Here is a 24,927-nt window from a genome sequence, read left to right as displayed (position 1 = left end):
GTTACCCGAAACTAATGCGGCCGCAAAGTAATTAAAACAGTGTGTATAATAAATAAATAATGTTTGACACACAAAGAAATTAAAACAAAAGAAACGATTTGTATAAAATAAAAATTTGCAAAAGACTGTGAAAAAAATTTAAAATTTAGAAAAAAATTAAATAATATAAAAAAAATTTGAATTTTACAAAGAACTGTAAAAAATAGAAATCTTGCCAAATTGAAATTTTAAAAAATTAAATGTGCAGTAAGAATGCCTAAAAATTTTATTACAATTCAGCTAATGACTTTTTCGTCAATTTCATTGCAGAAATAAAAAATAATAATCATAAAATAAATTACAAACACACGCAAAATAATGATAAAAAACAGAACAAAGTGCATGAAAAGCAATTAAAGTGTCTTAACAATTAAACTAAATAAAAAAAAATTAAAAATTAACTTAAAAAAATTAAAATTAAATAAACTACAAAAAATACATAACAGCAATAATAAAGCTGCGGCGTCACGTAAATTTTCTTATTAAGAATTTTTAACATAAATTTGTGCGCAAAAAATATAAATTATAAAAAACCACAACAACACGCTACTTACTACACACAACGAAGTCAACTAAAAGCTTGCCAATTTTTTACTATTAATATTACTATTTAATATAAAAATTAAACACAAATAAAGCTTGAAACTTATTGCTGAAAGGCTTGCGAATAACGCGCCTAATTAGCATTAAAAGCGAATTAAAAAAATATTTCTTTATATGTATATAAATATAAATATATACGACTACAAAATAGCGCAGTGAGCAACGAATACATTTTGTGATATTTTCAAGAATCCATTCGCTATAACAAATAATAATTAAAGTAGTTCTAAAAAACAGTGTGACAAAAAGTGCTGAAACGCTTTGGAATTAAAAAAACTTATATTGCCCGAACGAAATGGTGGAAAATTAAATTAACTGGTGATTAGATATTGAAATATTATAATCATTCTCGGTGAAAACAAAAAAGAAATTTGAATAAAGCATAAAAACAGCTGCTAAAATTTATGCGGGAACGCTTAACGCGGTTGGATTAAGGCGGCAAGTGAGCCGAACAGCGTAAAATTTAAGGTAAGTGGCTTTTACAGAAAAAAAACTTTATAGAAATGTTAAAATACTTTTTTTTAAAATATTAAAATGATTTTTTTTATAAAATATTAAAATAATTTTTTTTTTTAATTAAACATATTTTTTTATACAATACCAAAACTATTAGTTGTTTTTTTAAATTAAAATTTCCATTAATATACCGAAATCATACAAGTATGCATGATATGCATATGCAATATCATTACAAAAATAAAAAAAAAAATTCCTCTCATTGCGTTCGCTCCAGCAGCTTTGTTTGCAAATCACGTCGGTCTTCGTTCGGCCGCATTTTGCCGACGCTAAAATGGAATTTTCCAAAGTTGTTTGCATAGTGAAGCTGCTGCAAATATTGTTGTTTGTAGTCAAGCACTTCAAAAAATAATCTATGCTAATCAATGTTAGCTGTTGTTGCAGCTTTCAATACGAGCCAATGGGATTTGTCTTTACATTATAAATATGCAATAGCAGGCTTCAGACGAAGTTGTTGCTGTTGCAGCTTGATGTAGGCGAATATCTCTTTGTTATATTGATTTTTGCTATTTTTGGAAACTTTTTTTTCGCAGAAATTACCGAAATTTCAGAAAATTCTATAAAAATAATAGTTATTAAAATATGGTAAAAATTTTACTAAATGTAGCCCTTATACCATATTATAATTATTTTGCTCCTGATCGGTTGAATAACACACTGCCGTTATTATTTTTCTTTTGATGATGAAACAAATTTTCGTACTTATAATTCAGATTTCCTACTCCGATTTTTTTTCTCCCCTCGGTTATTCATGATACCGTTAAGAAGTGACCCATTGCTTGCTACAAACTTTTCATTCAGTTAATCACGGAGTTCTTAGATTAAATAAAGAGTACAAGCTAACATATAATATAATTGAACTTTTTTTCTTTACTTTATTACACATTTTCTGTGAAATTATTGGTTTCATCTGTGCAGCAGTGTTTAAGAGTACTAAAATCGCTCTAAGTAATTTCTCAAGGTCGCTGGTAGGAGTATAGTTAATAGTCAACAGTTAAATTGTTTCGAAAATGTGAGGCCGATTCATCACCTTATCGTAGAAAATACTCTGTATGAACTTTGTTAAGTTTATGTTGGGTCACTCTTGAGTAAATCTACTTTATATTAGGATTAGTCGATTATATTTGAAGTCTAGATCTAAGATTATATTGATATCTAATAATTTGAAAAACCTCAAACAAGTCAATAGTTTTTAGCTTAGAGGCAAGTTTTGTTAACGTTATGTTAGATCACTGTTGAGGGAATATGCTCAAATCCACAAATTGATCGCATATCTTTGAAGCTTTATATCAAATTATATCAAAAATTGGTTAACAAATGTCGAACCTTTTAATAATTTTTAGCTTGGAAGCTATTTTGGATGAATTCTGTTAAGTTTCTGTTAGCTTACAGTTGAAAAAATCATAAAAATTATTTGTGTACTTTAGAGGTTTGACATCCAAATAATAGAACATTTTAAAGCCAATAAATTATCTGTAGTGTACAAACTTCACTTTATGAGTGCTGTTAAATTGCTGGTATGCCTCTGCTATAGTCTTTCCTATATTTATATAAAATTTATTCAAACTTGACTTCACCTTAATAAATATTGAAACCATTTACAACTTAAATAAACTCCATTAAACAATATTGCATTAATAATTGAAATAATCAAGCGCTTTTGGCATTAACAGTTGCTTAACAGAGCAACTTCTAATTAACGCTTTCGGCTTGCATATTTGCAAAAGCTTAGCAAATTCTTGTGTGATTAGTAAATACCTTCTTCTCTTTTACTTTGCTTTCTAACATATCTAATTACATGAATGTATGTGCATAAGTGCATGTATATAATATATGTGTTTACATAAGCCATAAAGTTCTTCATCTATTTGAAAGCAGCAGAATGTTAATTAGTGATGGGCGGCTTCTTTCTATCTTTCTTTATTTTAAATTCGATTGGCTAGTCGCGCATTGCTTTCAAATGCCCACGAGTGTACTTGTATGTATGCATTCCTTGAGAATATACATACAAATTTAGAAATGTAAATATTTCAATATTTCTTGCTTTCGAGGCAAAATCGATTTGCTTTATTTGTATTTTGCGGCAATGTTGAATTTGCAGTTGTTGTTGTTGTTGTTAGTTGGTAAGGTATGATTTGCTATTGTTGTTATTGTTAGTTGGTAAGGTATGATTTGCTATTGTTGTTGTTGTTTTTTGGTCATGCACAATTTATTATTGCTGTTGCTATTTTTGTTGTTGTTGGTGCGGCAATCTCTGTCAGTGTAAATTATTTATTTATGGTGAATATTTTTTTCAACTTAATTTTGGGTCAATAGTTCGGTTTGCAGTTTGGGAAAATTTTTTGGATATTTTTTCAAATTTCTTTTTTTTTTAATTTTTTATTTATATAGTTTTTAGCCGCTTGGCTTTCAAACAAATATATTTAAGCGTGTATTAACTACAGTTATTTCTTTACACTACTTTCTGTATTAGACCGTTGCTTAGAAAGTCGCTTGCGATATTGCAGGCAAATGCTGGCGAGCGCCCTTCAAATATTCCTGTGGTTGCCACAGCCGAAATGCTTCGCAATGCATTTTATGTGAAACCAAAGCAAAATTTAGTGGATATTGAGCGGTCAAGTGGATATTTGTTATATATATATATATGTGTTATTCTGTAAGAAGAAGCAGAAGAACTGAATTCGTAGTACAAAAGTACGAAGTTACAAAACCAAAGCAGTGTTAATTCTAAATTTTTTCTATAAAGTATCTACATATATTGTTTTAATCAAACAGCGGGTGTATTCGCTCACAAAGAATAGTCGTAAGAAAATATTCAAATTCCCATAATTGATTTTTTTTTTTTTTTGGTTTTTATTAGCGCAAATTGCTTACGCCCGGCTGCTAATCCGTTTGGCGCTTTGAAATATTATGCCACCCTACCGAGTGCGGTTAGACCTGTTCCGTTATGGCCTCGTCGAAAACCCAGCGCAGCTAGCAAAATAGCGGCTGTCAAACGAACAGTCGCCGCAAATTCGACTTTTCGACCAATCGACTACTTGAAATTTCGGCACTTCACCTGTTGGCATGTTCGACCGTTTGTCGGTTTCACTCGTTGACAGCGCGAATGCAGTGAGTAATGCTGTATGCTAATTAAAAAATTAAATTTCGTTGAAATTTGATGCCAACAGCGACAGCGCCCTGTTGTAGTTGTTGAAATTTGAATACAATATTTTGATAAAGTTATTCAAATTGTTGTTATTGTTATGACTGTTATGCAAAAAGCACTAAAAAACCATAATTTTTTTTTGAATAAATATATTTGCTTACACGTTTTTGATTTGGCCATGGTCGGCGGGATGGAATTGTTTTTAGGACGCCGGCAAGGCAAGATTGTGCAACAAATATAACTTATGTATGCAGATATGTACAAATATACACGTGTGCAAAAAAATGTGCAAAGCATTGTTAAAAGTATGGGAAAGTTGCATGTAGCAAGCTGGCGTTAGCAGCGAGGGTGGTTTAGGGTGGTACTAAAGTGGAGATTTATACTTGCGGTAGAATATTAAAAACATAAAAATAAGGAAAGAATTCAAATTATTAGTCTGTTGTGCACAAAAATTTGTAAAATAAATATTTTCAAAATTCTTGCTCTAAACTGAGACATTCTTATCAATTTCAACTTATTTTTATTTAATACCCAGTCTTTTGCTTTAATCCGTTGTTGAGGGCAATCGGAAGTGTTAAATTAACAATTTTGCTTACCTTTCTTCGTACATTTTTTTTTATTTAATCACATTTTCAATTCAAAATTCCAAAATAGGAGTTTCTGAGCTTTAATCGAAAGCTCATTTATGCGTGGAAGCTCTTTTCAAAATGTTAGTAATATTTTTTTGACCCGCTTTTGGATTCATTGAATTATTTTTTACATACGCTAGCAGATTTATAGGAAAGCTCATATGTGAAAGCTACTTTAAAAAGGTAAAAAATAGTTTTCTTAAGTAGTTTTCCAAGGAATTTCACTTTAATTAATAATTTTAAACTTTATTCGAAAGCTTAACTATACTTTAAAGTTCAGGCAAAGATGTTTGGTATGTTTTTCTTGAACCGTTTGCTAATAATATTTGTATCAATTTAATATTCTATATATGGAAAGTTTTAATCAAAATCTCAATTACGCATGAAAGCTACTTTTAAAATCTTAAAATTATTTCTCTTGAATTTTAAACTTTAGTCCAAAGCTTTATTATGCGTGCAAGCTCCTTATTTTGTGTGAAAGCTTTATCAAATGTTTTAAAAAGCCCTACTATTCTTATAACTAAATATTTTAGAAAGTACAAATAGTAAATGGCTTGTATATCTATAACTTCCAATAATTAAGATTTGTCGATTTTCATTAAATTCTGTGATTTTATGCATTCATCAGTGCGGTTTATGGATTACTTCGCTGTCTAGTAGCGTTTTGGTTAAATTATTAGGTCCGTTTTTATATATTGTAAATTTCAAATAATATTAAGGATTTCTTTCTTAAATTGCTGTCTTATACAAATTGCTATTTGATATTTTAGTTTAAAAAATATTTACATTACTTTACAAATGGGAAAGTTACTTATAAACTTCAAAAAAATGTGTAGTTATTTTATTCAATGTCAAATTAATATATGAAGAGAAAACGTTTAATGAGAGATAACTTTATTATGGATGAAAGTGTTTTTTTGATAGAAAGCTCTGCTAAGGCTATACATTGGTAGCATGAAAATTATATTTTGTACGAAGGCTCCATTTTGTGTGAAAGCTCTTATATTATGTGTGAAACCTTTTTTCTTTCTACTTAAGCTAAAAAATGATAATAAATTTGTATTTTCAGTAAAATAATTGTTTAGTACTTGAATTGTAAATTTTTAAGAAAATTATTGTGTACCATTTATATCAACAGGACCACCCTAAGAGAAATCACAAACTGTAAATAACATATCTAAGCATTCTCGTATCAAATTTAGCACTATGCTGTTAACAGCTATTATGATAGTATGCTCTAACACTTGCATATATAAATATATATGTATATTGGAGATTCAGCTGGACTAGGAGGTGTGTCGCATATATAAGGTCTCATAATCAACACAATTCTCTTATTGCTTTTTGCAAATGACTACTATTTTTGTTTACTGTTTATTCGGCGATTTCACTGATAAGATGTTTTGCCAAGTAACTGTACATATGTTTTCTATGATATTACGGTTATCTATAGAAAGTAAGAGCGAGTACTTCACGATATAGAAAATGAGAAAAAGTGAGGGCAAATTCTCGAGTGGGCTGACTACAATAACTACAACGTTATTAGCGGCAAGTGACGTGGTATTTTGCTAGCACAACAACAATACTAAAGAGTTGAAATAAGAAATTATAACAATAACAATAATCAACAACAACTAACTACAAATTGTATTGTCGCATCTGGTTAATGTATCGCTCGTTTGGCGTTGGTGGTGCTGTCGGCTGCAATCGGTTGTTGGCGGCTGCCAATTGGAAGTTGCTGGCGAAATGGCGCTGCCGCCTGTAGATGGCCAATAATGCGGCAGACGCGGAGTCAAGTAATAAATCAATAATCATCATTGCGAAATTATCAGCAATTTATTTCAATTTATGTTATAACATTTGTGTGTGTGAGCTATTTTGTTGGTATTTAGAAGATGCAGCCATGAAGAGCCGCCTACAATGCGTCAACACATACACGCATACTTACTAGAAGTCATATGATTACAGTAACAATGAAAAATATTCCAACAATATTTTGCCGGTCCAAATCAATTTTTTTATGTCTGTTATTTGATTTGTTTTTGCTCTAATTGTTGTTGTTGTGTTCTTTCTTGCGCCCAGCGCTTGCGTTTATTTTTGTTATTACTAACGGCTATCAAAACAACAATAACAAAAACAAAGAAAAAATTTCAAATCAGCAGATCGCTGACGCGTTTATCGTTATCGCCACGGGTTCTACACCCGCTCTTGCCGCTGCTAGCGCTCCTACTTCCGCTAAGTGAACGCTCCCCTACGGACTGTCTAACTGTTGGCCATGCGCGTCAGCATTCGCATCTGTTCTTATTACACCCGCTAGGGGTGTGTTTCGCTGACGCTGAGCCGCGACGTGTTTGGCCGCAGAGCTGGTGCGGTTATCACATCGCTTTTGACGTCGGCGTTGGCGGCGTCGGTCAGTATATAAAATTATTAATTATATACAGTTGTATGTGTGTGCCGAGTAGCGGGCGATCGCGTGTTGTTTCCGAGTTGATTGTCACGTTTGACGTCAATCACCGCAATGACACCGCGCAGAGACGCCGTCGCAAATTGACGCACAATAAATTAAGAATTCACCAGCTAATCAAAGACTGCACGGAGCGACGATGGACGCTACTCAGGAATCGCTATGAGTGTAATTTGCAATTATTTAAGTATTGAAGCGCTAGTGAATATATTTACAAAAGCAAGAAGAAAAAATAGTTTAAATAGCATAAAATGCAAGCAACAAACTAAAAAATAAAAAAAATTACAACAAAATTTAAAAAAAATGTAAAACAAATGTGTAAAGCAAAAAACAAAATTGATGAAATTGAAAAAAAAATTAAACAAATTTTCTTTCTTTTATTAATTTTTATATAATAATTTAATCAATTGGTTTTTGTAGTTTTTTTTTTTTAATACAAATTTTAAAATACCTATAACTAATTATATCAAATTACAAAAACAATTTGATCAAATTACAAACAAAATTAATTGTTTTACATTACAAAAACAACAATAACTAACTAAACTAGGAACATATAATAATTAAAAAACTAATTCTTGAAATTGTTTCTTAGTAACAATAAAATCAATTATAAAAACAAATTCATTAACTAAATCAAATTACAAACAGAATTAATTAATTGCTCTAAATTAAAAAAGCAATTATAATTTATTAAACTACAAAAATAAGAAGAATTAAAAAAAAAACAATTAAATATAATTAATTAAAAATAAAATAATTATATATAATTAAGTTTTTAAAAATTAAAAATTTTTTTTTTGATTTTTATAGTTGTCACTAAAACATTTAAAGCAAACTATAAAAAAAAAATAATTAAATGGAATTACTATAAAAAATTTATTTAATCAAATCAAAATCTTTATTAATTATTTATTTCAAATTGCAAAAACAATAAAAATTAATTAGACTACGAAAAAAAAATAATAATTTAAAACAATTTAATTTGATTTGCGCATTTTCTTCATTAATTTCCTAGTCGGTGCATAAAAATTCTTAAGATGTTTCCGCAACTGCCAAATGGCTGAGTTGAACTTGTGTATTGCCGCATTTCGTTGCAAATTCTTTGCATTGCTTTAAAAAGTTGTGTTGCCTATAAATAAATTAAGCTAAATTTGTTTTAATTTTCATGCAATTAAAGAAAGGCGCTGTTGAGAAAATGAAAAAAGGAAATATGAAATTAAATACGATCTTGTTTAAAAGTAAATGTTACTTAATTTTGAAAATAAATACACACACTATTAAAAAGAAATTATCAAAAATTAGTTATTCCTAAAACTATCGAAAAATACAACAAATGACTTGAATAAATTTAAAAGAAAATAAGATGAAATAAAATTTGGAATGCTTCAGATGGAGATTTGTTTGTAACTAATAAACCAGCTGTGCATGTGGCTATAAATATACGAAAGCTCTTTTTTAAAGCTTTCACTTAGTTAATGCTTTCCTGAGAAAGTGATTTTGGGAAAAAAAACCTAATTAAGAAGTTTTAATGTCTGTAAATAATGCGCCTTAAATAAAAATATAAGAGCTCTTAAAACTTTCATATAATGATTTCATTCTATATGAAATAAACTTTCGAAGCTCTGAAGACTGAGTGAATACAAGAAAGCTAACTTATTTATTAAACGTTACTTACCAATATTTTTACAATATCCAACACGTATGAAAGCTCAAATTGATGAGGATGAGCTTTCACGCTAGGTTCGTTAACTCTCTAACTAACAAAAGCTTTCACACAAGTACGTATGAAATCTCTAGCATGTAATATCTCCCAATAATGCACTCAATCATACATATATACTAGCTTACATAAAAACACACATATTTTCTTTTCGCGCACATTCTTAGCCAAGCCTTTCTCACTAAAAAAGCGCACTTTTCCAATAACAATTAGACAAATTTTACAAGCATCGCCATATTCTCACTTCAATGAGACGACTGTCGTTAACCAATAAAATATGGTAGATTTAAAATGCATGCCTAATTAAATATTCATCACAATGGCTGATGAGCGAGTGCTTTTATGGTAAGACAATTGACTTGCCAGCCTTTTCCGTCAAATCATTTCCCCTTAAATATTCCACTTTCATCAACCGAAATAGGCGTAGCAAGTGAAAAAATGGTTGTCGCCAATAAAAGTTGCTGTAGATTTAATTTAGCCCTTTTAATTGCACTACCTGCCACCACGTAAACATACAACGAAATTGACGCAACAGATGTGGCCGGATAGTGGTAGTTGGTTTGTCGCCGTCGCTTACGCCCGCGAAGCTGTCGCTGCCATTTGCGACGAGTTGTCAGCAGCCCAGGCAGCCCAGGCAGGCCTTAAGCCCATTCATGCAACGCATATGTAAGTGTGTTGGCTAAGATATGCACTCAGCCGCTTGCCACATGCAACAAACGGTAACTCAGCGCGGCCACGTTTTTCAATTAATTTCATTCAGTCTGCTTTAATACCAATGAGAAAGACAAATTTGTATGCACGCACTTCAAATAACTGAGCGCACATGCTGACGATATATGGCAACAACAATAACAAGATAATGCTAGAATAATACCACGCTTGCAGAGATGATAAAGTATTGTATAGGCCGGCATATGACGACAACAGTTGCAACTGCAACAACATTTGTGTGTGTGTGCTTGCCACTTAGAAGTGACCAACAAGTGAGTGGTGGTAGGCGGAGCATTGTTGTCAACAGGGCTAAGTGTCTAGAACTTGTGCAACATGGGCAAATACATGCGTTGGCCGCTGCCACATTCTACATATGCATGTGGCAAGCTAGCTGTATGCATGCACCGTTTTGAGTATTAGCACTTGACTAAGTGGCGGTGTTGTTGTTGTAGCTGTTACTGGCAATTAAATTGTACGTCATTCATTAGTAATTTATACCTTTTTAAGCTGCCACAAAGCATTGACATGCAGCGCGCTCCTCATTTGTCAGCGACAGTGGCGGCTTCGTCGTCGCTTTACAACAACAATGCAGCGCGTTGTGTTTTTTTTTGCGCTCCGTTTCAAATACGCATTCGGCGCGTCGTCTACGATAAACAGGTGTAAAATATCTTGTTTTGTAGTGGGGATGCACGCATGCGCGGCAATTAATTAACTACCAGAAATGCGAACGTGTTGCATTTTCAATAAAACGCTAAGCGTATAAGCGTTTCTGTTGTTACATATAACAGTAAAGATTGCGCGCATAAGACGCCCACAAACGCGGCAAGTTGCTTCAGCTCATTTTTGCAACAAACTGTTGCATATGCTATTTGTGCGCGCAAACCACATATTACAACAACCTTCAAATGTAGACAAATATTTATTTATTTATTTTGACTTTTCATTTTACAAGCGCTCGCTTGTGTGCCTATAGCTTTGCGCGCCTAGTGTCTAGACTCCATCGAGAACTGAAAATTATAGACTGGCAGCGCGCGCGCAAGATGACCAGACGGCGAATGGCAGCAAAATTGCTACATTACTATTCATCGATGCGGTCCGATGATCGGCTGACGCTGGTGCGGCAACTTTGCAACGCCCGAACGCCAGCCATTGCCGCGCAACGTGGGGACCGCGCGACGTAGAGGGCGCGCTCGTAACTGCGTCGCCGGTTTTTTCTAACGATTGCCACTTAAGCCACACAAACTGTTGCATCTATGTAGGGGTGTGTGTGTGTGTGCGTGTGTACGCAGTTATGTTTGAGCCTACCATATTTTTATTGCCACTGAGGTAGTGATCTCTTAGCTTTTGTTAATTCTCTTGTTATTTTGTTATGTTCTGTTTTATTGCGCGCTGCGCGACGCATCTGATAAATGCAACTTGCCATAAAAATATACCAAATATGGTCATTAAACTGTTGCACATTTCTCAATATGTCGCGCGCGTACAAGCGCTTTTTATTGCTATTTGCTGATGCCATGTTGCCGTGCAATAGCGCTATTTACTATTAACTATTTGTTTTTATTGCTGTTGCTGCTTATTATTGCTTTTGTTTTACGCCACTGTGATGACTTATACGCTCAGCGCCTAAAGTAACGACCAGACCTGAGAGTGATAGACGACTGTCAGTTCGATTGACTGGTAAACCTATGGCGAGCGCGCGCGCGGTAAACGCGTCAGTGGCGGGTGGTGTATAAGTAGGCTACCGAAAAAGCAATGACAACCGCTCAAGTGCACTGAATATGTCGCGGACGCAGTGAATGTGGCTGAATAATTCCGCAATGCACCAAAAGCAAGTAGAAACGCAGCATTGCAAATGAGAGCATTAGTCAACGCGTTAGCTTGGTAGTAAATAACATATTGGAATAATCAATACTGATCACTTACACAATAGTACTGGAAGGTGAATTCATCAGCTCTGATGAAAAGTTAATCAAAAGTGGAGATAGCAAAATTATTTTATTATTAATAAGCTATGTACACTTTTGACAGACTATAATCATAACAGTTAGAGTAGCGCTTCGGCCTTTTCTCTCGCCAGGGAAATCAGGGTTGATAAAAATTACAAGTCGTACCACGCACTTTGCATATTTAGCACTGTTGTGCCGCACTCGATTTACCATAGTATTTTCAAAATTTTGCTTATACCTTCCTCTATTTGCTCAAATGCATGCCACACGCAAGCAATTGTAGGGTGCTGCAGCTGCCTCGCTCTAAGAATACTTACTTCTCATCTCCGCTTGCCGCAAGTGGCAAGCGTATCGATTAAACTGTCGCTCTGACAGACGTTGCGGTTATTGTGAGCAATTGTTATAAAAACAATTACAAAAAAGCAGCTTCAGGCATGCAATGTGGCATTAAACGAAATTGGCATATGACAATTGGTCAACAATACACTTGCAACACCAAAGCAAGATCTCTGTTTACAACAAAAAACAAAAAAAAGACAAGTTGCTACCAGCAGCCAGCAGCAGACACCGTTGATATTTCCAACGCCTTGAGGCACTACACGCCACCAGCTGTCGGTTACCGCCAATGTTGCAAGTAAGTGCTTAAATATTATTGCATGAAATGCATGAAAATTTGCTGTTACGCACAGATTTACTTCCGCTTGCCCTAGTAAACACAATGAAAACGGTGCTGCAACCGATATGCGGCAGCAACAACATCGCGGCAATTTCGTTTGCAAGTCAAGTGCTGCAAGGAGAGGCGCACACATAAATTCATTGCCACGCACAATTTAATCGCACAAACAGCAAGTGGAGACATGTGGCATATGTGTGCGCAAAGTTGCACTTGCAACATGTAACTGTGCATGCACTTACACACATATACGCACTTGACTGCGTGTGTGTGCAAGCCCTGTATGCAAGGGCCGGCATTGTCAGCCACTTTGGCTTGTACCCACTTGCCCCACCACCATGCAACTCGACATAATTAACGTTTATTAAATTGCAACATGCCGCATATGTTATGCATACCTTCATAATATTAACTGTATACGCAACAACATACACTTACAGAGATATGTACGTAAGTGCTTGCCATCGTATCGGCTGCTTAAACGCTGGTTGCAACGCCGTAAATTGCCGCCTTCAACAGCCAACACACCCACCGACGGCGGCTACCAATGCGCTGTGACGTTGTGTGGCCTTCCGTTTTTGCGCTCACACACACATAATATGCATATGCCACTTTTTGTTGCACCATACACTTGTAACTGAGCGTTGCCATTTGTAAGTGCTGACCATTGAAATGTTTAAAATGCCTTAAATATTGTCGCTACTATATTTACTTCATTGCTTTGTTGCTCCTTCATTGCCATTCGTCCTTTGCGCGGCACCGTACGTACTTAATTTATGGTTATATGCGGCGACAATACGCGACAGTTGCAACTACGTTTGTCATGCCACCACCAGTGTTGGTGGCGGCTCGTATGTACTCGCTATGCGATTGTGTCGATAATTATAGATGACTATCGATGCACCGATGTGTATATTTGTTGCTTGCAACGTCATGCCTCTGTACTACAACTTTAGGTCAAAGTTATGTGTAGCTGAATGATTGTAGGTTTGTGTTAAGAAAATGAGTTTCCTCGCTTAAAGCTACTGAAATTGTGATTTATACTAAAATTTTTGAAGTTGTTTTTGGAACGGAAACTGTTTAAAGCCAGAATCAAAGTTGATCGCACCCTTTGATATAATAATTATTTCTGAATCACAGTGGAATTCTAAAAATGTTCGACTAATAGCTAGTAGTTGCTTGAAAATAATTAATAAATTGCCAAATATTAAAAACTGTATATGGCATAATGCTAAGTGCATAACCTCTATTTCTTTCTATCTTTTTCTATGTGATTTTAGTTGAGTTCTCTCTATCTCTGTCATTTTGCTTGCTCTCTTACTAATTTGTGCTCTGCCTCTCATTTTTTAGGAGTCCTTTTTTGTATGTATTTAGCTTTGCTGACTTCGTACTTAGATCTAGACTCCAGTTCCATTCCATTGAATTTTTCATCATCAAAACCAATATTAGTACTCTTATGAGCTATCCCCTTATATTCTGCCGCCTTAATATCTAGTTGTCCCTTTCACTTTACCGCCACATTCAATTATATGGAACATAACCTTATTTTACCTATTTTTATAGTTAAAAGTCCAATGAATGTAATAAATATAATTGTTTTATAGCACTTTTTTTATAAATAAAATAATATGAATATATCTGTTTAATTAAATTAATTATTTAGCGTATTTTTATTTTCATAATAAATGACGTCACTTTAGTTCCACAAGACTTCCACAATTAACACGTTTCTAACGCCAATAAATTGGTATACATGTCTGAATATTGATATCTATGTTTGCATTGAAATCCGCTTAAAACCCGTTGGTTGGTGTAGCGAGTTATTTTATGGCCCAGAAGTTTTGCTTTGCTATAAATTTATTAGCTTATCATAAATAGTGTTAATTCATGAGAAGTTTATTATTTTTTATTAAATTTTATAGTCACAGTTCGTGTACAAATATAGACATGCTTTTGTAATCAATTTGTGGGCAAATATTATTCATCAAATATGTTGGACAGCTGTGGGTGGTTGACGAATGAAGATTAGTTAAGAATTTCTAGCATAGTAATAATCTTCCGATAATACTTGCTTTAGTGTAGAGAAATTTCTATTTTTAAAAGAACTAATAATCCCACATACCTAATTAAGCGAGGCAAAGACGTATGTTTTTCTCTATCGCACTCTTACTTACGTTCTACTCTACTCACTATACGTCTCGAATTATACTAATTAAGACTATACGTTTTAGCCGAAATGTATACTATACGTTAAGATACTATAAGTTAAGAAGTTAGTTGACCTGCCGAATGTATGTTACATATGTATGGTATATATACTCATTTCGTGCATTTATTTTTACAATTCTCATCAAGTTTACGTATTTTTGTAATTCTCCGCGATCTCTAATATTTTCTTCCAAAAAGTTTTAAAAAAATATTTTCGAGCTTATAATTTATTTTTGTTCACAACTTATGAGGGGTTGGTAATTTTTCGAAGGGGATTAACGTTTGGTCTCCCTAGAAATCATATAGAATTCTCTAGATATTCCATATTTCTTGGTTGTTTCTACCAATTCTCCACATAAATTTCATAGTCTCTCTATGCATGCATTCGAAGAATATACCCATACCTATAATCACAACTTTTTTCTCTTTAGCCTTTTTCCAATACGCTTTCTTTCCACACTAGTTAAGAAGTTAGTTCCCCTGCCTGAATATATATTACAATTTCGATGATAAGAGCTGATAAACATACTCATTTCTTTGATAAATTTTGTAATTCTCATCTAGTTTATATATTTAGTATAAATTAAACCCATAAAAGTTTTTTATAACTGTCGAAATTATGAGTGCTCGCTAATATTTTTTTTAAGAAAGTTTAATTTAAAAAAAAAATCAATATTTATGTATTATATAGTATACATACTCATTTCGTTCATAACTTTTGAAATTCTCATAAAGTTAACATATTTTTGAAATTCTCAGCGATCTCTAATATTTGCCTTGAAAAATTTATTCGAATTTTTTCGAATTTATGATTTAGTTTTGTTTTATTTTTCGCACGCGGTGAACGCTTAGTCTCGCATTTTTGAACAGTTATGCCGGTATTATAAAGTTTAGAGAAAGTCTCTAAGAAATAGCAATATTCTCCGAACATTTCTATTAAATTCACTAAATATTCCACAACATTTTTTTCAAATTCTCCATTTAAATCTCATAATTTCTTTATGCACACGAATTTGTTGTGGCTCACCACCTTCTCCAACTTTATGACGAGTGCGTTTCCCACCTACACGTTAATTGCATAGATCATCAAAAACTAATCAATTTACAAAGGTTTGTTACCGTTAAAAGTATACCGCACGCTATGCGTTGCAACGGCGTGTTGGTGGTGCACAATAAAAACAAAGAAACACCAAGTCAAAGACTTCATTAAAAACAGAAACAAAAATAAAGCATATAAAAGAAAAAAGGAAAAAATGAAGACAAATAAACACGTAAATTGAAATAATCATCACGCTAGTGATAAAAATCACTATAAAAGTGTTAATTTCATTGACAAACAAGTGCGAGGGAAAACAAAAACCGAAAAGAGCTAATAAAGAAATTGTCGAAGCAGTGATTATTTAAGCGAATTGCGTGTGTGAGCTTAAAACTGGAGCGTGCAGCTTACCACATAGTGAGAGGGCGACCATTTGGCAGGCAGGCAGGCGTATTTGGTGGCTCAGCTCTTGTGCTTGCGGTTGGTTCATCCTAAAACTTTAACGCTGAGGCTCGACTGATCGCACCCTTTCAATTAAAACAAAAACCAAATAAAACAAGATGGCAAAGCAATTTTAATACAATTATTAGTGAGATGTAACTGTGAATTAAGCGTGTGCAGGCATTTTGTGTAACTTCAACGTGAGGCAAGACTGCATCAAGTCTCCAAAATGGCGCGTCTCTAATGGAAAATTTAGTTTTGGTATATGAATTGTTATTTTTCTTGGAATTTTTGGTATTTTTGCATTTCATTTAATATTTGAAAAAATTTTGTTGATAACAGAAAAATATCTTCATGATTTATAAAATTATAATTTTTTATTTGTTATTATTGTTTTCTCCTACTTCAAAAGGAAACATAAATTCTAGAGCGCTATAATTTTTTTCTGATTTGTTATTGTTTTTATTACTAAATACTTTTATATTTGTTGACCACAGGCTATGTTTTGGCACGCAAAGTAAGATAGTGCCATCGCTGTTGGTTGACCACGCTGTTTATTTCCCTAAGCGGTGCACATTTCTTATCAGCTAGTTCGCTGGAGATAAGCATAATGTTTGACCACAGTAATATTCATTCATACAATGAAATTAAATTCTATGTTGGGATCTCTGATACACCGAAAAGCTTACATATAGACATATAAATCAATTTTAGATAATATTTTAACACTGTTACTAACAAATTTTGTTCATTTATATTTTTAGTTTTATTTGTGAATTTTTGTTTTCCGATTAAATTGTAGAAGCTCCGTGGTCACCTTTGTCAAAATGTTTATAATTTTTTTTTAGTTTTTATTCCTCTGATTTCAATATCGTCAAGTTATTGCTGACGCTGAAATGTAGGCAACATTTCTTGAAATGCTCCTTTTAAGGTGTTACTAAAGTACCAAACTTTTGTAAACATTTTTGTACAAAATATTATTTGAATATTTTAATGGTTTGCTGCTGAGAGTTGTTAATTCTTTGTCGAATAAAAATACAGGTCCCTTAGAGTTACGGAAGATATATTGAGAGCGGTAGTTAAAAAACTAAAATTTGTTGCCTACTTCCGGGAGCTTAGCATTAATATTTATTTAATATAAATTTTTAAAGATATCATTTGCAACGAATATAGATTTAATTTGACTTTATGCCAGTCAACTGTAACTGCGCACTGAAATGTAGGCCACTTTTCACGTACTACTCTATTTTATAGTAGTTAGTAAGCGAAAGAACATAAAATATTGCCTACAATTAGGCGGTTGTTATATAACATCATTTGGAATTAATTAAGAATTTATTTTATTATTATTAAAATAAATTAATAAGTAGAAAAATGTATTTACTATTTATATATTTAGGGCCGACCAGGACAACCCTTATATTATTAATGCAAAATACATTTACTTTCTCATATTATATAAAAATCGCCTTCAATAAATTTTTTTCAAGAAAAACCAGAAAAATTAGGGGATTTTTGACTGTCATAAATTTGTCACCAGCTACACAATTACACAATGTATATATCTATATATATTTACTTGTCTATATATATTTATTATCACACTACAGCAACACATCATACTACAGAAAATCAACTAACCAGTTATAGTCATCCCAAATACCTTCAATTAACGGTATAAAAGCCTCCCAATGTGCCGCTGCTCAAAGTGCTAAAATAGCGCGGGCGTGCTTATCAAACTAGTTCAATCGCGCTTACATATATATGTACATATATAAATAAATGCATAAATACAAGCATACGCACTAGTCCGACTATATATATTTGTGTTATCATCGATCGCCAGATTCGCTTATCGATCGCTTGCGTGGGTCCCAAATCGTCTCAACCGCGCCACCCACCACAACAAGTGCTGGCGATCGGCTGGCAGTTGTTTTTATTGTCGTCATAACAAATAAATTCGTTCGTTGGCGGAGCGATAATTAAGCGTAAGCATTTGCGCCCCTTATCAGCGGATAGGAAATCAAAAAAAAATTCTATATGCGCGTCTATATTTCTCTACTTCGGCTGCTAGTTCAAAGTTTTATTTTTTTTTTGTCTTTATTATTCTATTTGTTAGTTTTTTATATTTCTTCTATTTGTTTTGTCTGTTTTATACCCTGAAGAGGGTATATTAAGATTACCAAGATGCCCAAAAGGAAACATCGGTGACCATAATAAATATATATATATATAAATATGATCAGCGTGACGAGCTGACTGCATTTAGCCATGTCCGTCTGTCTGTCCGTCTTTATATACGCAAACTAGTCTCTCAGTTTTTGAGATATCGGTCCATAATTTTGCACACGTGTTTTTCTCCCCAAGAATCTGCTCATATGTTGGAACCATCGATATCAGACATCTGTAGCATATAGCTGCCATACAAACTAAATTATCAGAATTAAGTGCTTGTATGGAAGGCTTTTTCATTTGGTGAGGTATCTTAAAGAAATTTGGCAAAGATTATTATCCATCATTGGCAAATTTTATTCTCTAAAAATGCACTTTTGAAGGGATTTATAGATTTATAGCAATCGAACTGAATGTTTTTCCGTTTACTTCTTTTTCTTATTTCTTCTATTTTTTATATATTTTTGTACAAATAAACATTTTCATTGAACTTTATCAGTGGCCAATAATTTTTATTGTTGGTCGTTTAAAAAGAGCGCCTCCATTTACGTCACAATATTAAAGCAATTAAGCGCGATTAAGCATTGCTATTATTGTTGTGTTTTTTTTTGTTTTTGTAACGTACTGACACTGTAAAAATGTGGAACACTTGCGCACAAATGAAATGAAAGGAAATAGAGTAATAAGTGAGCACTAGTGCAGTAAAAAAGTAAAAATACTTTTGGTAGTAACACAAAAATAAAGCTATAAATTCCCGTTATGTCAGCGAGTATACCATATATGTAGATTATCGCATATATATGTATGTATATGTAGCTGTGTATGTCTCTATGGAAAATAAAGCACACATAATCGCACTTGCCTTTGTGAAATCAATGAAAGCGGAAAGACAGGCACCTGACACTAGTGGAAAGACCACGTCTTTGCATGAATGAAATTTTGAGTGAGCGATGGACATTTATACATACTTGTATGTATATAACAAAATATATTTATACAAGTCTATTTGCTTAAATCATATTTTTAGTGAACATATTCTCAGCTCAGCTCAAACATAGTTTTAGAAATCTCATACCAGGAGTCTCTCACGATTTGTTTATTCTTTTAAATTAAGACTGTACACCGATATATCTGAATTCACTCTATCTCTATATATATATAAAATTGATAAAAATAAATAATATATATTTTTGGACTTAAAAATTCCCTACCAAAATTTGAAAATTAGCGTGAGAGATATTTTTCAACTAGAAAATTTTTATCAGCGAGTGGTTTTGCGGTTGCCTGCCTTATGGGCTAACTGAAAAAAATGAACTAGTGATAATAAAATGCACTTTTAATTTCACCACACTAGACACCGTAACTATTTCACAATTTTGCTGTGAAATACATTTTTTGTCTACTACAGTCTATGGAATATATTATATAACATAATATATAGGAAGTGCTTATCTATGTTGGCAATGTTTCAAAAGACCATTTGTGGTTCGGATATTTTTATAATATTTCTTTATATAGATATAAATATAAATGTAGAAAACTTTTTGTTTTTCGAAAATGTTTCGAAATTCATCAAATTTGTCAATATAAATTTTCAAAAATTTTTAATGATAAAATTTCAGATTTTTTTAAAGAAATTGTGGCTTTTTCGATTATGTTTTGAAATTCATACAATTTGGCATTATAAATTTTTCGAAAAAAAATTTTTCAACTAAATTTTAATTTTTATTATTAGTTTTTTTCAGAAATGGTTTTTCGACAATGTTTTTGATTTTCTCTTATTTATTGTTTTGATATCACAAATATTTCAGTTATATATTTTAGATTTTTTTTAACGTAAATTTTTCGAAAATATTTTTTTCTTTTTTCTAAATTTTATATTCGCACTCATTTTTTGTTTTTTATAGTTTTTGTTTGTTTTTATAGTTTTGTTTGTTTCTGTTTTCTAAATATAATACATTTTTTTATTAAATTTTTTGTTAATAATTTTTATTATGTGTTTTTTCCATAAATGTATCTGAATTCTTCGAAAATTTTAAAAACTTTTTAAAAATATTTTAATGCAAAAGAGAGGTTTACTAATAATTTAGAATAGAAAGGTTTCGAAAAGATTTTGATTTTCATAAAACTGCAAATAAATATAGTAATGAAGCAAAGGCTTCGAGAAATTAAGATTTTTCCATAATCCAGCATTCAAACCATAATCCACACGTTCGGCAACGGAGGCACTTGGCTCAGCTTCGTTCAAATGTCTGTGTGCCGCATTAACACTCAATTTGAAATTGCAAATAAAATTATTAATTGCATTTACGATGCGAAATGAAGTGGCGTGCATGAGCAGCCAATAAACAAAAACAATAACCAAAAGAAAAATGAAACAAAAAATCGCAAATAACAAGACTCGCAAAGTGTGATAATAAGACGAGTTGCAGCCAACCAACACACACACACTAATAACATAAGCAACAATCAGCATGTATAAGCGCATGCAACGCGTGCAACAAATTGCCGCTGCTGCGCAACAAACCAGCAATATGCGAACAGCACATTCAAATTTGCCTAAATCAAATGCTAATCAGATGTGTTAGGCGCGCCGTCATGCTACACAGCAGCCGCATGCAACGTTTTAATAATGTGTGCCAGCGCCTATTGACGATTGTTGTTGCTGCTACTTGCGCATATGTTTGCAACTGTGTGGCCGCCACACCGCCGACTCGCTGTTTTGACAAATGTGCCACTGTGCGCAAGTGCACCGCCAGCCATCACTTGTGCCACGCAGTGGCGGCGGCAATAAATGCTCGTAAATAAATGTTCTAAATTAGACATTTTATCAGGTCACATTATGGCAGCCGCAATTGGAGTCACTGGAGCAACTACAACTAGTTGTGTAGTGGTAGAATGCTGCCGCCTGTAATTTTGCGTCTCGCCGAAGCGTTGTAGTGCGCAGTAGAAAAGCTTTAACGGTGAATGATATGGTTTTTTTTGTTGTTGCACTTTGGGGATATACTAAATGGGGCGATTAGTGAGGATATTGTGAATGTGTAAGCCAATGGATGATAAAATAAAAGTTTGATAAAAATTTTTTTTTACAAATAAATATCAAAATTTTTTTATAAAAAATATATGTTTATTTCTTTATAGAAAATAAAAAATAACATGTTTTTTAAATAAAAAAATATTTATTTATAAAGAAAAATATTGAATAAAAATTTTTTATATATTTTTTACTAAATATATGAAAACTGATATGTTTTTTTTTTTAATTCAAATATTTTTAAAATAGCGTTATTAATATTATATAATTATAGTAATACAAATAATAATTTTTTCCTTTTTTTTGTTTAAAAAATTCCAAAAAAAATATGGTAAGTCTTTTTAAATAAAAATATATTTATTCATGAAAAATTTTAATATATTTTAGAAATCAAATATTAAATATTCTTTATATATGAATACACAAAAATTTGCGTAAAGCAGATTTTTTTTATATAACTTTGATAATTATTTAAATAAGGTAAACAAATTATTTTTATAATTAATTTTTTTTTTGAAATATTTTTTTGAATTTATTTTTATCTTAAAAATTTTTTTGGTAATCTAAAATTTATTTTTATCTTCAAAATTGTTTAGCTTAAAAATTTACGTTCATTTTTATTATTGCAATTATTTTTTGGAATATTAGGTTAAATAGGTTTTTTTAATAATTCGGTTAAGAAAAAGCTGGTATACATAGATTTATTTTCATATAAAACTTTGTATGAAACTATCATTTTTACAAAAAGGGTGATTCATATAGTACATACTCTATGCAGTTAAATAAAAAATCAGAAAAAAGAACAATTACTTAGTTTTTAATTATTCAATTTCATTGCAAAAAAAGTTAAATAAATTGAAATAAATATAATTTTGGCTTTTATCTTTATTGTAGTTTTTTGGGGAATAAACATAAATTTTTAAAGTAATTCGCTCAAGAAAAGTTTATATAAATTTATTTAAAAATAAAATCTTGCAGAAATATATAGATTTTACAAAAACAACAACTCGTGTGTTTAAAGAAATATTTAGAGTCTTTTAATTTTACAATATATTAAATAATTAAATTAAATGAATTTAAAAAATATATTTACTTAGTATATAGTCTTGTTATAAGACGAAAATTTTTCAAACAAAAAAAAAAAAACAATTCTTGTGTTTTAAAAATATTGAGAGCATTTAAATTGAAAAATCACTTAAATAAATTAAAAAAAATTAAAATAATGAAACAAAATCAAATTTTAAAATTAACTTACGAAAATAATAGTCTAAAAAAATGTTTTATTGCAAAAAATATTATTTAATAATATTTAAATCTCACAACAAAATATATTTCACTTGATCCACTCTAAAATTCTCAGCCTTCATAGAGAATTTTTCTCAGCCAACACTATGTTCCAGCACTCCCTGCCACCAAAATTATGCAGCATCATTTTTGACAACATTAAAGCACAAACAACAACAGCATCGCCGCCACACTAATCAAATCAAAGCGATATCGCCTAATAACGGCAACAAATAAAAACATAAACCCAATAAAATGCAAGTTATTGAAGAAAACTGCCGGCTGCAGCACTTCTAATTAATTTTCCAGCACGAAAAAACGCACGTCACAATTCTGTTGCATCATCTGGCAGCGAGCGCACTAATCACGTAGTTACAGCAAGCGCGTTCTGCGTAATCAGGCCGACAATAATAAATAACAATTACGGGCATTACAGAAAATAATAACAGCAGCAACAACAACAACAATCAGCGGCTAATGACAACAGCAACAGCAGCTAATAATGCTATTAAATAATAATTGAAATGCACACATGTGTACATATCGCGTTGATTGTGGCAGCTTAAAGGCTTAACTACAAACAAACAAGTATTTATTTCTGATTTAACTTCAACAATGTGCCTGCATTTTCTATTGATTACAAGCGATTCATGTTTGTGGCATTTAAGTTGGTTGTTGCATGCAACGCGCATTAGCATTACCTGCGTCAGAGCATTGTGATCGATAAAAAAGAATATTGCCGCAGTTAAGTACTTGCCACAAAATGTGGCTTTGGGGCTTCGAATACTTTTTATTGTCGTTCGTGTTGTTTTCAACCGCCTACCACTCGCCGCGCCGTTCGCAGCCAACCAACGCAAAACGCATTCATGCTCGTTGTACGCGTCGAACTCACTTGTCATTTTGCGCTGGCAAGTAGTGGCATACGAGGCATGCGTAGTGTCTGCCACACACTTTCGTACACGAATGCGCGCGCCACTACCACAGCGACCAACGCTGCCACATCGCGCTGTGCCATCCACCCGCTGCAGCGCTAAGGCAACATCAACTTGTTTCTTGTTCGTCCGCTTACATTTTTTTCCATTCGCAGTTGTATTTCTCTCTTTTCTTTGTACTTTTAGTGACTTTTTGATTTGGCTGTCTGATATTCTTTTTTGTTGCTTTTCGTTGATTTCTTGCTTATGCAGACAGCGGTAATGCTATGCCTGATGCGCGTTGTTGTCCATTGCTGTCACTGCACCAATCGTTGGCGTTGTCGTTGGCGGCGTCGGCGGCATTAAAGATGCTGATTTTGTTCTTGTAATATTTTTTCTTTTTTTAACTGCCCTCGTCGTTGTTGTTATCAATATGTTAACGCTAATGTTATTGCCATGCTGCTTTTGTTGTTGTTGTTGTTATACGACAAGTGAGTTGATAGGATTGCGCACTGTTGCCGTCTGCGTTCAACCAAGAGTTATAAACACAATCAGCACAGCAAAGTGACAAACGGTTGCTTGGCTGCAGCACGCCGACTCCAACTCACGCACACAACTGTTTGTGTGTATGTGTATGTATTTATGTTTGCCTGCTTTCCGCTGCACGACATCGTTGCTTGTATGTGCCGACCGTCTGCTCCAGTCCAGTATTATTTGGAAACGCGGGTGTGCGCACTCATTTGGCTGGCCGGTTTGACAGGTGTTTCTACGCCTCGCGCATCGCCAGCTCGCCGCGCGCGCTTTCGTTGCGAAAAGCTATATAAAATTCGTTTGTCTGCCTCTTTCGTAGTACACTGCGTTTGCGGCGCTTGATGTGCTTTAATAGCAATAGCGATTTGTTGTAGATTTATTTCGGGATTCCGGAATTTTATCATTTCATGCTATTATTTATAGATTATAAGCAAAAAATTTTGTTGAAAAAGTTTAAACTAAGAAAGGAAAATATCATTGCAGTATCCCGAAATTTCGGGATTTTAAATTTTATTTCGGTATTCCATAGCCTGCTCCATTGCGTTGCGTTTTTCAACTTGTTCATCAATATCATCACGGCATAGTAATTTCAAATCCCGTCATATATTTTGCAATCCCGAAATTTCGGGATTTTGAATTTTTTTTCGGTATTCCATAGCCTGCTCCACTGCGTTGCGTTTTTCAACCTGTTCATCGCATTCGTTTTCTGGCAAACCATATATTTCTTCTTCTTCTGCTGCTGGGTTAATATGGGTTCTATCTCGTTGCCAACTTCGTTATTTTGATCTTTTATTTAAATTTCATTCTTTCATCTGTTGATTATTTTGTGTCATTGTGATTTTATTGCCTAAATTATAT

The 24,927-nt window shown here is 32.7% G+C and overlaps 1 protein-coding gene across 1 annotated transcript in view; it reads left to right on the top strand.

The window, feature by feature from the left end:
• Positions 1–232: 232 nt before the first annotated feature.
• klu (klumpfuss) overlaps positions 233–24,927 on the top strand; it is a 107,610-nt gene continuing 82,915 nt past the window's right edge. The window contains exon 1 of the mRNA XM_036359046.2: positions 233–1,110. The gene's annotated coding sequence lies outside the window, so the exon portion shown is untranslated. The remainder of the gene's footprint in view (positions 1,111–24,927) is intronic.

The sequence above is a fragment of the Bactrocera oleae genome, chromosome 6 (assembly GCF_042242935.1).
Source record: "Bactrocera oleae isolate idBacOlea1 chromosome 6, idBacOlea1, whole genome shotgun sequence".
In the NCBI taxonomy this organism is placed as follows: Eukaryota; Metazoa; Arthropoda; class Insecta; order Diptera; family Tephritidae; genus Bactrocera; species Bactrocera oleae.
Note: the sequence above shows the minus strand (reverse complement) of the source record. Positions and strands in the feature narration are given on the sequence as shown.